Source organism: Eumetopias jubatus, unplaced genomic scaffold (genome assembly GCF_037043125.1).
Source record: "Eumetopias jubatus isolate StellerSeaLion01/CBP00866 unplaced genomic scaffold, mEumJub1_p1.0 scaffold_10, whole genome shotgun sequence".
Taxonomy (NCBI): domain Eukaryota; kingdom Metazoa; phylum Chordata; class Mammalia; order Carnivora; family Otariidae; genus Eumetopias; species Eumetopias jubatus.
Window position 1 is genome coordinate 98,803,979 of NW_028274816.1, and position 13,215 is coordinate 98,817,193.

Sequence of the window (13,215 nt, forward strand, 5' to 3'; positions counted from 1 at the left end):
ATTCGAGAGTGTTCCCTGTGGATTAAGCTCCTTCTATCTATGGACTAGAATTGCAGGTTCCTGAGTTTAAAGGCATATGGCTGCAAGAGTAAGCAAGTGCTGCCTCAGGGCCGAGAGGCTTGGCTGGCCTCTGGGGGTCAGGGATCCGGACATCCCGAATACCTCTTGTGACCTTGATTACCAAGAGGGAATCGTGAGCTGCACTCCAGGGCTGCTATTCAGGGCTAGTGGCCCTGAGAAGGGATGTGAGTATCTGGGGCTCCGTGGGCCCGAGGCTGAGCTAGACTCTGGCTCTGGCACCCCCTTGCTCACCCCGGTGCCTGGTGCAGAACCCGGTCCACAGCGGATTCACAAGAGACCCTGGGTGAGTGAATGAACTTGGGCAGGCCTGTTTAACTGAACTTTAGTTGCCTCTCCTACAAACGCGCCCACGGGAGAATATCTGCGCTTACTCACTAAGCCGTTGTGGAGAGTAAACAGGACCACGTAGAGTCCAGTCTGGGGTCACACAGGCAGGAGTGAATCCTAGCTCGGCACGTTCTTAGCTATGTGATGTCAGGCAACCTCTTTGAGCCTTAGTTTCTTCATCAGCAAAATGGGAGTAATAATGAAACCCTCCTCACAGGAGTGGAGCTCAGTGCTTGACACACTATCTAAGACCTTATTAACATGATACATTATTTTTGTCCTGCTTAGGAAAGTGCTTTGGAAACGACAAAATACGTTGCATATATGAATGACTTTTTCTGTCCAAGGATCTCAATTCAGAGAACCAAATATATTTGGCTAGGGAAAACATTCATGCAATAAACCAAAATAACAATGATCATAATAATGGTAGGTAATCACGTTATTATCTATTACATGTCAGGCTACTTTACACACATCATTTCCTGGGAGCTCTGGGGTCGGTTCCTTCCCGTTTTATAGATAAGGAAACCCAGGCACAGAGAGGTTGAGTTACTTCCCCAGAGTCACAGAGCTAGGAAGCATGGCAACTAAGATTTCAAAGACCAGGGTCCCAGGTCATCTTTTGTGAACCTGGAACCTTCGGAGATTTGGCCCCAGCCTCCTGGGCAGGCCTTGTAAGAGGAGCTCTCCCTGCCTGAGAGTAGGGGTGGGGAAAAGACTTTGGAGAAGCAGGTCCCTCCTCCATCCTCCAAGCTCCAGGCTCAGGATTCTGATCCAGCCTCACCTTTCCCCAGCAGCCCAGACCTCATATGCTCTTACGTAACTCTGTGTTTCCCGCTCCCCTGCCCCCACGCTTTATATAAGACAGCTCAGCAAACACTGGAGGACCCCACTTGAACTCGCTGTTGTTCTCCTTGACGCTGGAGCCTGTCTTTGAGTGTGCGTGCATGCGTGAGCATACACTCATGCACATGTGCCCGTGTGTGTGATTTGTACATGCGAGTGTACTAGTCATGGGATGGAGGGCACCAATACACATGTGAGGACACAGACATGTCTTCATTGGCCTTTTTTTTTTCTTGCAGTGAGAACAAGGCTTCCCCACTAAGGCTTTCCTTTTTCAACAAATTCAGGCAACTTAACTCTTGAATGCCCTGCTCTTGCCCTGGTCACAGGGAGCAGCAGATCCATGTTAGTAGAGGAAAGTTCTCACAGTGCTGATTCTCACTTGGTCAGCCAGGAAAGTGTCTAAGCCTCTATTCCTCCTGGAACTCCCACTTACCAGTCACTTGGGGTTTTAAGGGAACCCCTGCGGCTGTCTGAGCTGAGTCCTGCAGGCATTGGGTCAGCCAGGCTCCAGACACCTGTGCCAAACAAGGCCAGATACACAGGCTACCCACATCATTCAAGGCTGCTCTCCCCAGATGGCGCTGGACTACCTGCCTGTCCAAGCTATCAACAGAATGTTCTCCACATTGTAGGTTTTGCCCCATGGACACTTCACAAGTAGTCTCTGGCCCCTTTACTCGCCTCACCTGTCAAACTGGACGAATTCTCCCAGGTCTGAGATTGGGGTGGGGAGGTGGGTGGGCAGGTGACACGTCCCAATGATGAGGATTCTGACTACCCAGGAGGGCTCAGGAGCCAGGAAGATTCTGGATTCTTCCTAGTCCGAGACCATCTATGCTTTTGTTGAGATACTGCCCCCTCTCCCGGGGTGCAACTCGGTGCTGAAGACAGGGGACTGTGTTCCCTTCACTTCTCTTCCCAAAGCCAAGAAAGGCTTCAGCCATCTTCCTTCTCATTCACCTTCACTTCCACGGGTGGCAAAAGAGAGGCTAGGGAGAAATCCATTAGAGCCCTCTCCCCCACCCCCAATCTTCCAAGCACCAAGGTGCCTGCCTGGGGTTAGGACAATGGGGTCTATACATAAGCTACAAAGCCCAGCGTTCCTTCCTCCTATCTGCCCACCCACCCCAGCCCACCCCAGACCAGACAGCAGAGCCACCCATTCCCTCTTGGCCAGTGAGTGCCCACTCCCTCTTGGCCAGTGAGTGCCCATGTTCTTAGGCATTAACACTGCTTTGAGTTAATTGTGCATCTGCAAGAGATGGCAGGGTTCTGGGCAGCAGGGGGCAACTCATAATGGGAGGTTCGAAAATTCCCTCCACAGGGTGGCATTTGGAAGCCTTTTCTGCGTTTTAAACATCCTGGGTCCTTTGCACCACAAAGCCTTCACCTGAACTTGCTTTCCCCGCTCCCCAGACAGCAAGGGCATATTTTCAGCGCCCCACTACTCCTCGTTCACACTCGACAAGGGTGGGGTCCAAACCAGCCCTTAGAGGAGGCTTTAGGCCCTGTAATGTAACTAGATCTAGCCACCCCCCCCATTAAATTGTATTTGTTCACAGTCCTGAGGTATTAATTTTGCTGTTCGCCCCTTTTGCACTTAAGTCACTGAATTTTTTTTTTTTTAATCTCACGGAATAGATTAAAATTTCCCAAAGATTTAAATATTCTCCCTGCGGGACCAGCCCTATCCCCTCCGGAGCTATAGCCTCCTTAGCCTCGGGGGACAGGGGTCTCAGGAGCCCCGGACCTGCCCCTGGGCTCCGCAGTCAGGCAGCCAGGCGGCCCAGGGGGTACACACCGCCCTCCCGCCCCTGCCCCAAGCAACAACACATCCCAACACTTGCACACACACCCCGCCGAGGTGCGGGTGGGAAGCCGCCGGAAGCCAGAAGGCTGCAGTTTTATCACAAGGTTTCTTTTCAAAAGCTAAATCAGGCCAACAAGCTCAGCGACTCGGATTCTCCAACGACTTCCCCCACCCCGCCCCACCTACAGACACCCCAAACTCCCACGCACGTGACCTCGGCCCCGGGCGGCCTCGCACGACCTCTCCCACCCAGCCACGCCGAGGCGCACACAGGGCCAGCCGGGTGTGGAAGTCCCTCCCCGCGCCGCTGCCTCGAGACCCGCGGTGTCCCGGTCCTGGCGGGGGGAGGGGGCCCGAGGTCCGTGGCTGTCCCTCGCGCGGCCGGCCCGGCGGCGGCAAAGCCCGCGCGGGGCACGAGGGTCCTGGTCTCCCTTCTCGTCTGCTTGAGGGCCGGGCTGGCGGTGCGCGGGCCGGGGCGGCCTCAGTACAGCCCCAGGATGGCGGCGCCCACGTCCTTGGAAGGCCGGCGCTCCTGCACCAGAAAGTTGATCATGCTCTCCGACTTGATGAGCAGGTTGCAGCCCAGGAAGAACACGCCGAAGACCACGGTGAGCGACAGCACGCAGAGCACAGCGATCTGCGCCACGCGCGACACCCACAGGCTGCGCAAGTCGGGCGCCAGCCCCGCGGGGACCCCGTCGCTGGCGGCCAGCGGCGCGCCCCCCTCCCCCCCCCCGGCAGCAGCCCAGCCACGTGCCCAGCCCGTGGCTGCGGTTCCCCAGGGCTGCCCCGCCGCTGCCGCCCAAGGCGCCCGCCGCCTCCAGGCCGCTGTGGTTCAGGAAGGTCGCATTCATCGCCGCTCGGCGCCCGGGGTCTCGGCGCGCGGGCCGGGGCGCACGGGGAGGCGGGCGGGCGCCCGCGCTCCCGGAGACGCTGGGCTCTGGCTGCGCGCGGGGAGAGGGGAAGGGGAAGGCGGGAGGCCGCCCGCGCGCCGGCACCCCTCGCGCCCCCTGCCCCTGGGCGCCGGGCGGGAAGCGGCGGCCCGGAGTGAGGAGCAACAGGCGGCGCGCGAGCTGGAGCCGGGGAGCCGATCGCTCGTCTCGCTCTCCGGCTGCGCTGCGCGAGCGCCCCGCCGCCCCTCCCCTAGCAACGGCCCCGCCCCCTCGGCCCCCCCCCCCCGGCCCCCTCGCCGCACCCCTCCCCCAGGCCCCGCTGCTCCCCCCTCCCTGCCCCCGAGTGCGGGCGCTGGAAGGGGTCGGAGAGGCGGGCAGCCCCGCCCGCGGGCCGGCGGCGGTCGAGCCCCGGGGGGCAGCGGCAGACTGTTTCGGGGTGGAAGATCTCCCCAAGGCGCCCATTCCGGGATTCGGTCCTCGTAGCCGTTAAGTTCTTCCTGAAGTCGGCCCTAAATCTCTTCTCCGCTCTTCCCCTCCTAGTAAATCTTCCTAGACATCAGGAGTAGCCGTGACCCGCGCGCGGCATTGGCTTCCCTCGCCTCTCTCTTCGCGCCGCCGCGGCGGTGGCGGGGGGTGCGGAGCGCTCCCGCAAGCCTCTCCCCGCTCCTCCCCGCCCCTCCCCGCCCCTCCCCGCTGTCCCTGGGCTGCAGGCTGTGGCGGCGGGGCGTGCTGCCTCCTTCCCACCTTGCCCCTACCCCGCCTCACTCGATTTTTTTTTTAATTTTAATTTAAGAAGAAGTTTATTTCGGTTTCCCCCCCTTCATTCCTTTTTACAAAAAACGCATCATTGTAAACTAGAGAGTATGGATTAGCAAAATTAAAAAAATCTAAGACCTCGTAATCCCACCACCCAGAGTCGTCGACCGTTACCAGCTTGGTATAAAATCTTCTGGGCTTTTTTCTTTGTGTGTCTCAATACATACGTATATTCAAATAAGGATTCACTGTTCATACCCACTGTTTTGTCCCTATTGTTTTGCAACCTTTTGTCATTTGTGTATTTTTAAGTAGTGATAAATATTCTTCTACAACAGTGGTTCTGAATATCCTGGAGGACTTGTTAAGACCCAGATGGCTGGGCCCAGACCAGAGTTTCTGAAGCAGTAGGTTGGGGATGGAGACCCCAGGATGTGCATTTCTAACAAATTCCCAGGGGAAGCTCTTGGTGCTACTCCTCCGGGTTGTGCTTTGAGAACCACTGATCTGTAATAGCAGTTTAAGTGAAGGGATGGTGTTTCAAGGTAGAAACTACACAATCTATTTTACGAAGGTGTTTATTTTGGGGTATTTTAGTTGTTCCCCCTTTTTTGTGTGGAAAGCAATATTACGGTCAAGACCCTGTAACAAAGTCTGTGCAGACTTTTCCATAGTCTAATTGTTTCCTTTATATTTTGAAAAATGGACCTGCAGAATCAGAAGGTTACATCCTATCAAATTGTTCTGCAGAAATATACCAGTGTAGGGGACACCTGCGTGGCTCAGTCGGTTGAGCATGAAACTCTTGATTTTGGCTCAGGTCATGATCTCAGGGGTCCTGGGATCCAGCGCTGCCTTGGGCTCCCCTCTCGAGGTGGGGGAGTCGGCTTAAGGATTTCTCTCCCTCTCCCTCTGCCCTTCCCACCCCCCCACCTCATGCACCTGTGTGTTCTCTCTCCTAAAATATATATAAATAAATCTTCTAAAAATGAATTGGAAATATACCAGTTTACACTCCAGCCCTGTGGGGAAGGGGGGCATTGCCCCCGATCCTGGTTATTGTCATTATTTTAGAAATCTGCCTGACTTTATGGGATGTGGGATGGTTTCTCACCCTGATGTAATTTGCATTGTTTGAGCTGTGGAGAAGAAGGGAAAGCGTTTAGCAGTCTTTTCCATAGTCCAGGCAGAAGATGCTGCAGGAGGCTTGGATGCTGCTCTTGGTGGCAGAGGGAGAGACCGGGGCATGGAAAGGCTTGGCGAGTGGGAGTGAGGGGACTCACGACGCCCCAGGGTGAAGCATCTCAAAGCCACGGCCCCACCATTAGAACTAATTCACGTGTGTGTGCCTCCTGGGAAGCTCTTACGTTTTTCATTTTAGAGACAAGGAAACTGACACACACACAGACACAGGAGAGATTGGGGGAAGAAGACCTGGCTCACCCTCCTGGGTCCTGGAAGAACCGCCTGGCACAAGGGTCTCCCGGCCCTGACCACCCCTGAGAGCCGGGATAGAACAGAGAGACAACAGGTTTCTGGCCAGATATTTTGCCCTCTGCTTTTGGCCAGTGGATTTCTTTAGAGAAATGCTTGGCTCTGTCCTTTGCCCAAGGTTCTCCCGAGACCAGCCCCTGAGCTTGGATATGCCCTGGACATGGAGTCTGTGCTCTTGACTCGATGCCGCGGGCGCGGAGGTCAAGCTGCCTGCTGTGCAGAAAGCAGGGGTGGGAGGAGGAATGCTGGGGACCAGAGAGGCCTGCCTACACCAGCAAGAGGCTGTGAGGGGACTGATGGCTGGCCTTTCCTTTATTAAACCCCTACTGTATGCTCGGGGCGTTAAATATATTAGTACCTCACTGAATTCTTTTTTTTTAAGATTTTATTTATTTATTTGACAGAGAGATAGAGAGAGCGCACAAATAGGCAGAGTGGCAGGCAGAGGGAGCGGGAGAAGCAGGCTCTCTGCTGAGCAGGGAGCTGGACGTGGGGCTCGATCCCAGGACCCCAGGATCATGACCCGAGCCGAAGGCAGCTGCTTAACTGACTGAGCCACCCAGGCGCCCCTGTACCCCCCTAAATTCTTACACCAGCCCTTGGGTTCCACTGGATTGTCTTCTTGAGATGAAGAAACTCAGAGTGGTTAATTGGCTTACTCAAGATCACACAGCTAGTTAAGTATCAGAACCAGAATTTGAGCCCAGATCTGTCTTGTTCCAAAGCTATGTTCTTAAGTATTCCTACCCTCCCCCTTCCATCATCCCTGAGCTGGTTTCTGTAGCTACCTGGGGGAAGAGGAAGATGTTGTCTTTGACCTGGGGCCGGGAAAGCAGAGAGAGAACATGGGCTTGTGGAAATAAACAAAGACCACCCAAATGAGAAGACGCAAAGGCTGCGTTCCGAGCCCACTACCCCAAGGGAGTCAGCTACCAATCACTTGAGTTCAGCCGAGAATTGAAGGCCTGCAGAAGAATAGGAAAGCTTTAGAGTGGGACAAAGGGAAGGCTTCAGGTTCTGATCAGAGGCTCTCTCGGCATGGAGAAGCTTTAGGTGTGCTAACTAGAAGGGGGGTACCCTATGTGATTGGTTAGGGGAGCCTATTGGACTTTTCCCAGTTTGTCCTACATTGGACGTGGGGGCAAAATTAGGGAGGCTGTCAGCTAGCGGTCCAGTCTGGGCTGTGTTTGGGCCAAGTGCTACAGGGGAGGCCTCGTGGCTGCTCCGAGAGGGGTTCGCCTCCTTAGCTGTTGCTGCAGGGAGCGGGTCAGAATTCTATTTTTACAGGTGGCGCAGCCATTGTCTGTGGGTATATTGAGTCTGTCAGACTGCTCGCCAGAGCTCTGGAAGAGGGGCCTTCCTGGCTCGGACCTGGACCGAGGCTCCTTATCTCATGCTCCTTCCTTCTGCTTCTCCTTTCTGCCCTTTCTGGAGCCACCGGTCCCAGTACGTCTGGTGGCTATTTGATGTGCATTAACTCTTAATTCTTTATTTTTTTAAGATCTTATTTATTTATTTGACAGAGAGAGCACAGCGAGAGAGGGAACACAAGCAGGGGGAGTGGGGGAGGGAGAAGCCGACTCCCCGCTGAGCAGGGAGCCCGATGCAGGACTTGATCCCAGGACCCTGAGATCATGACCTGAGCCAAAGGCAGCCGTTGACCCGACTGAGCTACCCAGGCGCCCCATCTCTTAATTCTTATGACAGCCCCGAAAGGGAAGCATCTTAGTTATTACTGCTGCATCACAGCTTATCCCCAATTGTAGCAAACATTTACGACTTCACACAGCTTTCGGGGGGCCCGGAAGCTGGACGCAGCTTAGCTGGGAACTTCCAGTCAGTGTCTCATGAGGTTGCAGCCAGGGTGGTGGCTGGCGCCACGGTCGCCTGAGAGCTTGCCTGGGGGTAGAGGATTGGCTTCTGAGAAAGCTCCCTGACATGGCACTTGTCTCGAGACCTCAGTTCCTGTCCATGTAGACCTTTCCACGGGGCTGACATACAGCTGGCTTGCCTCAGAGCCACTCTTGAAAAATGCGCCGGATGGATGGTGAGCAACTGGTGGGAGGGAGAGGGGCAGAAGAGTGAGGCTGCAGTGTAAAATGTGTTGGCTCTCTTTGTTATTTAAGTTTCACAGCCACCTTAGGGAGAGAAACCATTAGCCCCATTTGACGGATGAGAAAATGGAGGCTCAGGAAGGAGAGAGATTCTGCCGGAGGACACAGAGCTGGTTGGTGACTGACACAGCCAGAATGCAACCCTTTGCTACCTTAAAACCTGACCCCGGCTTTTTCCAGCACTTGGTGTGTGGACGGGTCTGGGGGGGCTTCATTGCTAGGGAAAGACCCCCCCCCAGTCCCCAGAGCTTGTGGGAGGCCTCGGGAGCCTAAGAAGTTGTCTGTCACCTGGGCTGCCTTCTCTGCTCCAGAGACAAGGAAGCCAGGGCCTCTGGGCCCAGCTGCCACCCACACAGAACTATTTTTACCCTCCACCTCAGTGACAAGTCGGCATCTTCCAGCTCTGGAAAGGCCATCTGGGCAGTCTGGCTGTTCCAGGAGGAGCCTCGACCCTGAGGCCAACGTTTATGCCCTGCTGTCCCCTGCAGCTGTTTCTAGAGGAACCTTTGGCTTTCTGGCATGTCATGGCTGCCCAGGGTCAGTCAGGTGCCTCCCTCGCCTGGATTCAGGGGTTAATAAAACCTCCTTAATTAGTATCACTTACTAGATGGACCTTTCTGAACTAAAACGTTTAAATCTGCAGATATTTTAAATTTTTCACATTTCAAACAATGTTAAAACGTGTCCTGGGCATAAGCCATTTTTTTTAAGGATTTTATTTATTTATTTGAGAGAGAGTATGAGCGGGTGGGGGGAGGGGAGGAGAGGGAGAAACAGACTCCCCACTGAGCAGGGAGCCTGACGTGAGGCTCGATCCCAGGGCCCCCGAGGTCATGACCTGAGCCGAAGGCAGACAGATGCTCAACCTACTGAGCCACCCAGGTGTCCCCTGCATGAGCCATTTTAATGATGAGATAAGAATGATTTTATTTTGCATCTTCAAACTACACACACACACACACACACACACACACACAGATGAAAAATGTAAATGGATGGCCATTGTATAACATACTTCAGGGGGAAGTCTAAGAACCTTTGCACATAATTCATTTTCTGAAGTGGTCTCAAACAACCCCCTAGGATCCTGATTACACTATTCATTTGTTTGGCAAACTCTCCCTGGAGCGGGCAAAGGTTGCCTTCTGCCAGGTTCCTATCCAAATGATCTCATGTTTCACACTGGCAGAGGGGAAGTTAATAATGATTTACTGCATCGCTCACAGAATTAAAATAAACACAGTTGCCCGGTTCAGCGTTTGTCCCGCACACCAAGTGGAGGGCAGTGGAGGGCCCCCAGGCAGCTCAGGCCATGGGAGCTTTACCCACAGCAGCGGGAGAGACACCTCAGAGGTGTCTGCGCAGGAGTAGAAACGGCCAGTTCCTGTGTACGCACCTCGGAACAGGTAACCGAGACAGGTATCACAGGGATCGTGGAGCTTCACGGCCCGCCTCTCGCCACCCGCCACCTCACCTCCCACCACCGGTCTGATTTGTGTTTTAGAGAGTACCTGGATTTTGGAGATCTAGGATCTGTTTCTGCCTCTGCCCCTAATTGGCTACTGTGACCGTGAGCAAGTCAGCCATCCTCCCTAGGCCTTGACTGGCTCATCTATAAATCAAAGGACCTGGATCAGATAATCTTCAATAAATCTACATTTACAAAAACAGGTGGTGGGCCAGATGGGCCATAGTCTACCTTTGCTTTACATTTCCTGTGGGGTTCAGAGAGCCTGGGGCCCAAGATCTGTGCCTGGTCTGCACCTAAAGCCCTGCCTGGGCCTCCATGATCCCATCCATAAAATAAGGAGCACGTTAATACCTGCATTCTACAAACTGCTCAACAGAGGTGACACTGACCTAAAGAGGTCTGATCAATACAGCACTTCTCGGGGACTTTAATACATTGGTGTGCATTGTCAATTTCCTGGGGGGGGGGGGATGCAGGATGCTTGGTTTAACTAACACAAAGTAATATTTTTTGCACCATGTACCACTCAGCACGGCTTGGGAAATGCCCCGTGAGCTCCCTGAACTCTCATTTCCTTCCCTGTAAAACAGGGGTGACCATAGCGCCTGCCCCCTGAACTGTCAGGAAGGCTGAATGGGGTAATGCCTGGAAACGGGCCTGGCACAGAGTAGATGTTCAGTAAATGCTGGCAGCTATTATTTATAATAAGGTTCTTCCTTTCCAGCTCTGACATTCTGGGTTTCCAACTGCAGCATGTAATTAAACTCCAAAGCATCTGGCTTCCCAAGTTGAAAGAACAAGCCCAGAGGAAGGAAAAAGGAAGAGAAAGATCCTTCTGGCTTGTCCATTTGTGCACCAGCCTCACTGCCCAGTTGTCACAACAGGGGAACATAGCGAGATGCCAACCCCTAACGACAAGGCTTGGGGGGGATTCTGGGGTTCTCTGCTTAGCTCAGATGCTGTGGAGCGTATTTCAGAGGCAGACTGGGGGGAGGTGGGATCAGTGCTGCTTTAGAGTCAAACAGGAGAACCCAACAGCATCCCCCGCATGGATCAGCTTCCCTTTCCCACTGTCTCGGGCACAGTGATCCCGACCACTTTCCGGTATGTGTGACATGCTGGGGGAGCAGTGAAAGGGAGAGCTGAGTCAGAAAAGGTAAATAGGAGAATTCAGGCCAAGAAAGGCAATCCGCAGAGAAAGAGCATCTGCTATGTCTCAGAAGCCCACAGGAGCGCCGGGCTGTGCTGGCGGGGACCCAGGGGTGGGGTGGTAGTATAGAGGGCCGTCAGGAGAGAAGGCTAAAGAGGGGGCGGGCACCAGGACCCCAGAGACTTTATCAGCCATACACGTCAATTACACTCCCCTGTATCACACACACACACTCACACTCACCGTCTTCTGTAGTTTTCAAAATTTGACCGTGAACATGTATACCTTTTATACGAAGCACGTTCATGTATACGAAGGAAAATAATGCTTTTGAAAAAGAAAAGAAAATGATCACCTCACAACCATGTGGAGGCCAGTTTGGAGGACTGCAACTGACCAGGTAAACGGTAATGATGAGTCACTCCACTCACAGACATCTCCCCAAAAGGATGGAAATCGGATACAAGTACCTGTGTGCGCGTGCTAACAGCGCGGTCGGCCGTCTATGGCCCACGGGCTACATTTGGCCACCCCCTGTTTTTGTAATAAAGTTTTAGTACAACAAACAAACAAAAAATAAATTCTTTCATGCATCCTGGCTGCTTTTGCACTACAACGGAAGAATTAAATCATCGCAACAGAGACCTCAGGTGCCACGAAAACTAGAACATGCATTATCTGGCCCTTGACAGGAAACACTTGCGAACTCCTGGTTCTTAATGATGAAAAATTGGAAGCAACCTAAATGTCCGAGAAAAGGGGTTGGTCAAACTACGAGAGTGCATTCCTGCAGCAAAGAGAATGCCAGGCCCTTGTTGAAAAATGATGCTGTGGCACAGTGACTCTCAAACTTGGCCGCACACTGGAACCCCCAGGGAGTCTAAAAGTCCCCTCCCTAGTCCAGCCCCATCCCTGATGTCTGGGCGGAGTGCAGACATCAGTATTTGTTAAACTTTTCCAGGGGGTTCTAACGCGGAGCCGCTGTTGCAGAGGAATATTCACTGACATAGAAATATGACCACTCTGTATTGTTGAGGGGAAAAAGCGCATAATCTAACAGTCTACCCTATGGCCGCTTTTTGGTCATTTTTATTGGTCATCTCTGCACGCACTCACTTCCCGGCCTCGCCTAGAGGAACAAGAGATGCCGAAACATCGACAGCGCTTGTCTCAGGATGATGTGGCTATGCGACATTTTAATTTTTTTTCTTTTTGGTTACCTGTATTTTCTATGTGTTTTACAATGAACATTGTATCTTGTACCAAGTATGAAAAAAGATCATCCGCTTAAAAAGTATACCTCTTGTTTTTTTTATTTTTATTTATTTATTTATTTATTAAGATTTTATTTATTTGACAGAGAGAGACAGCAAGAGAGGGAACACAAGCAGGGGGAGTGGGAGATGGAGAAGCAGGCTCCCCGCCGAGCAGGGAGCCCGATGTGGGGCTCGATCCCAGGACCCCGGGATCGTGACCCGAGCCGAAGGCAAGACGCCCAACGACTGAGCCACCCAGGCGCCCCAAGGATTATTGTTTTAAGAAACACACAGAGAGATAATATGTGAATAACAGTTGACAAAGTACAGAGAAGCACCCAGCAGCAGGGACCTATTATGAAATACGGCTGGGAGTGGGGAGAAGAGACTGCTGGGAGTCTTACCCCCAGCTCGGCCATTAGCTCACTCGAGTCCCTTCACTTCCCCAGGCCTCAGTTTCCCCATCTATGAAATGAAGCCGATGGGCCCAATGTTTAGCTTTGGCCTCCTTTTGCTTTGTCTTCACATGGGCAGCCCCGGGAGCCTTTCCCTGGTACCCGCATCCACCCCACCATGTGGCCGTAGGAGCATAAACTCAGCAGGATGGGCAGAACCCCAGAGCTGTTGGCCCCTGCAGAACCTAGAAAAGAAGAGGCCACCTCCCTTGGAGGATCAAGCTGCGTGATCCCAGGTGGGATGTTTTCTCCAGGAGAGAAGCCTCTGGAGGACTTCACTTACCCATGAACCATGGGCATGAGTTATCTGCTCACTGGCTGCTTTGACCTTGTTCTGATTAACTGGGCATTCTGGTGAGTTCTCTTCGGTCTGGTTATCTGCTGAGGACTCCAGTGGAGGTGGGGTACTGCTGCCTCCTGACACAGGCCTGTGGGCACAAATGGACCACGCACTGCATGGCTAGAGGTCACTTACCCCTCGATTCCTTGGTGCTGGCCTCTGCCCACTTGCCCTTCAAGCACCATCGCTATGGAGTATCAGTCCTAACACGGAGCC

At 53.3% G+C, this 13,215-nt stretch overlaps 1 pseudogene; it reads right to left on the bottom strand.

Moving 5' to 3' along the window:
- Window positions 1-3,551: 3,551 nt before the first annotated feature.
- LOC148163381 (reprimo-like protein) lies at window positions 3,552-3,924 on the bottom strand (annotated as a pseudogene).
- Between the last annotated feature and the right edge of the window lie 9,291 nt (window positions 3,925-13,215).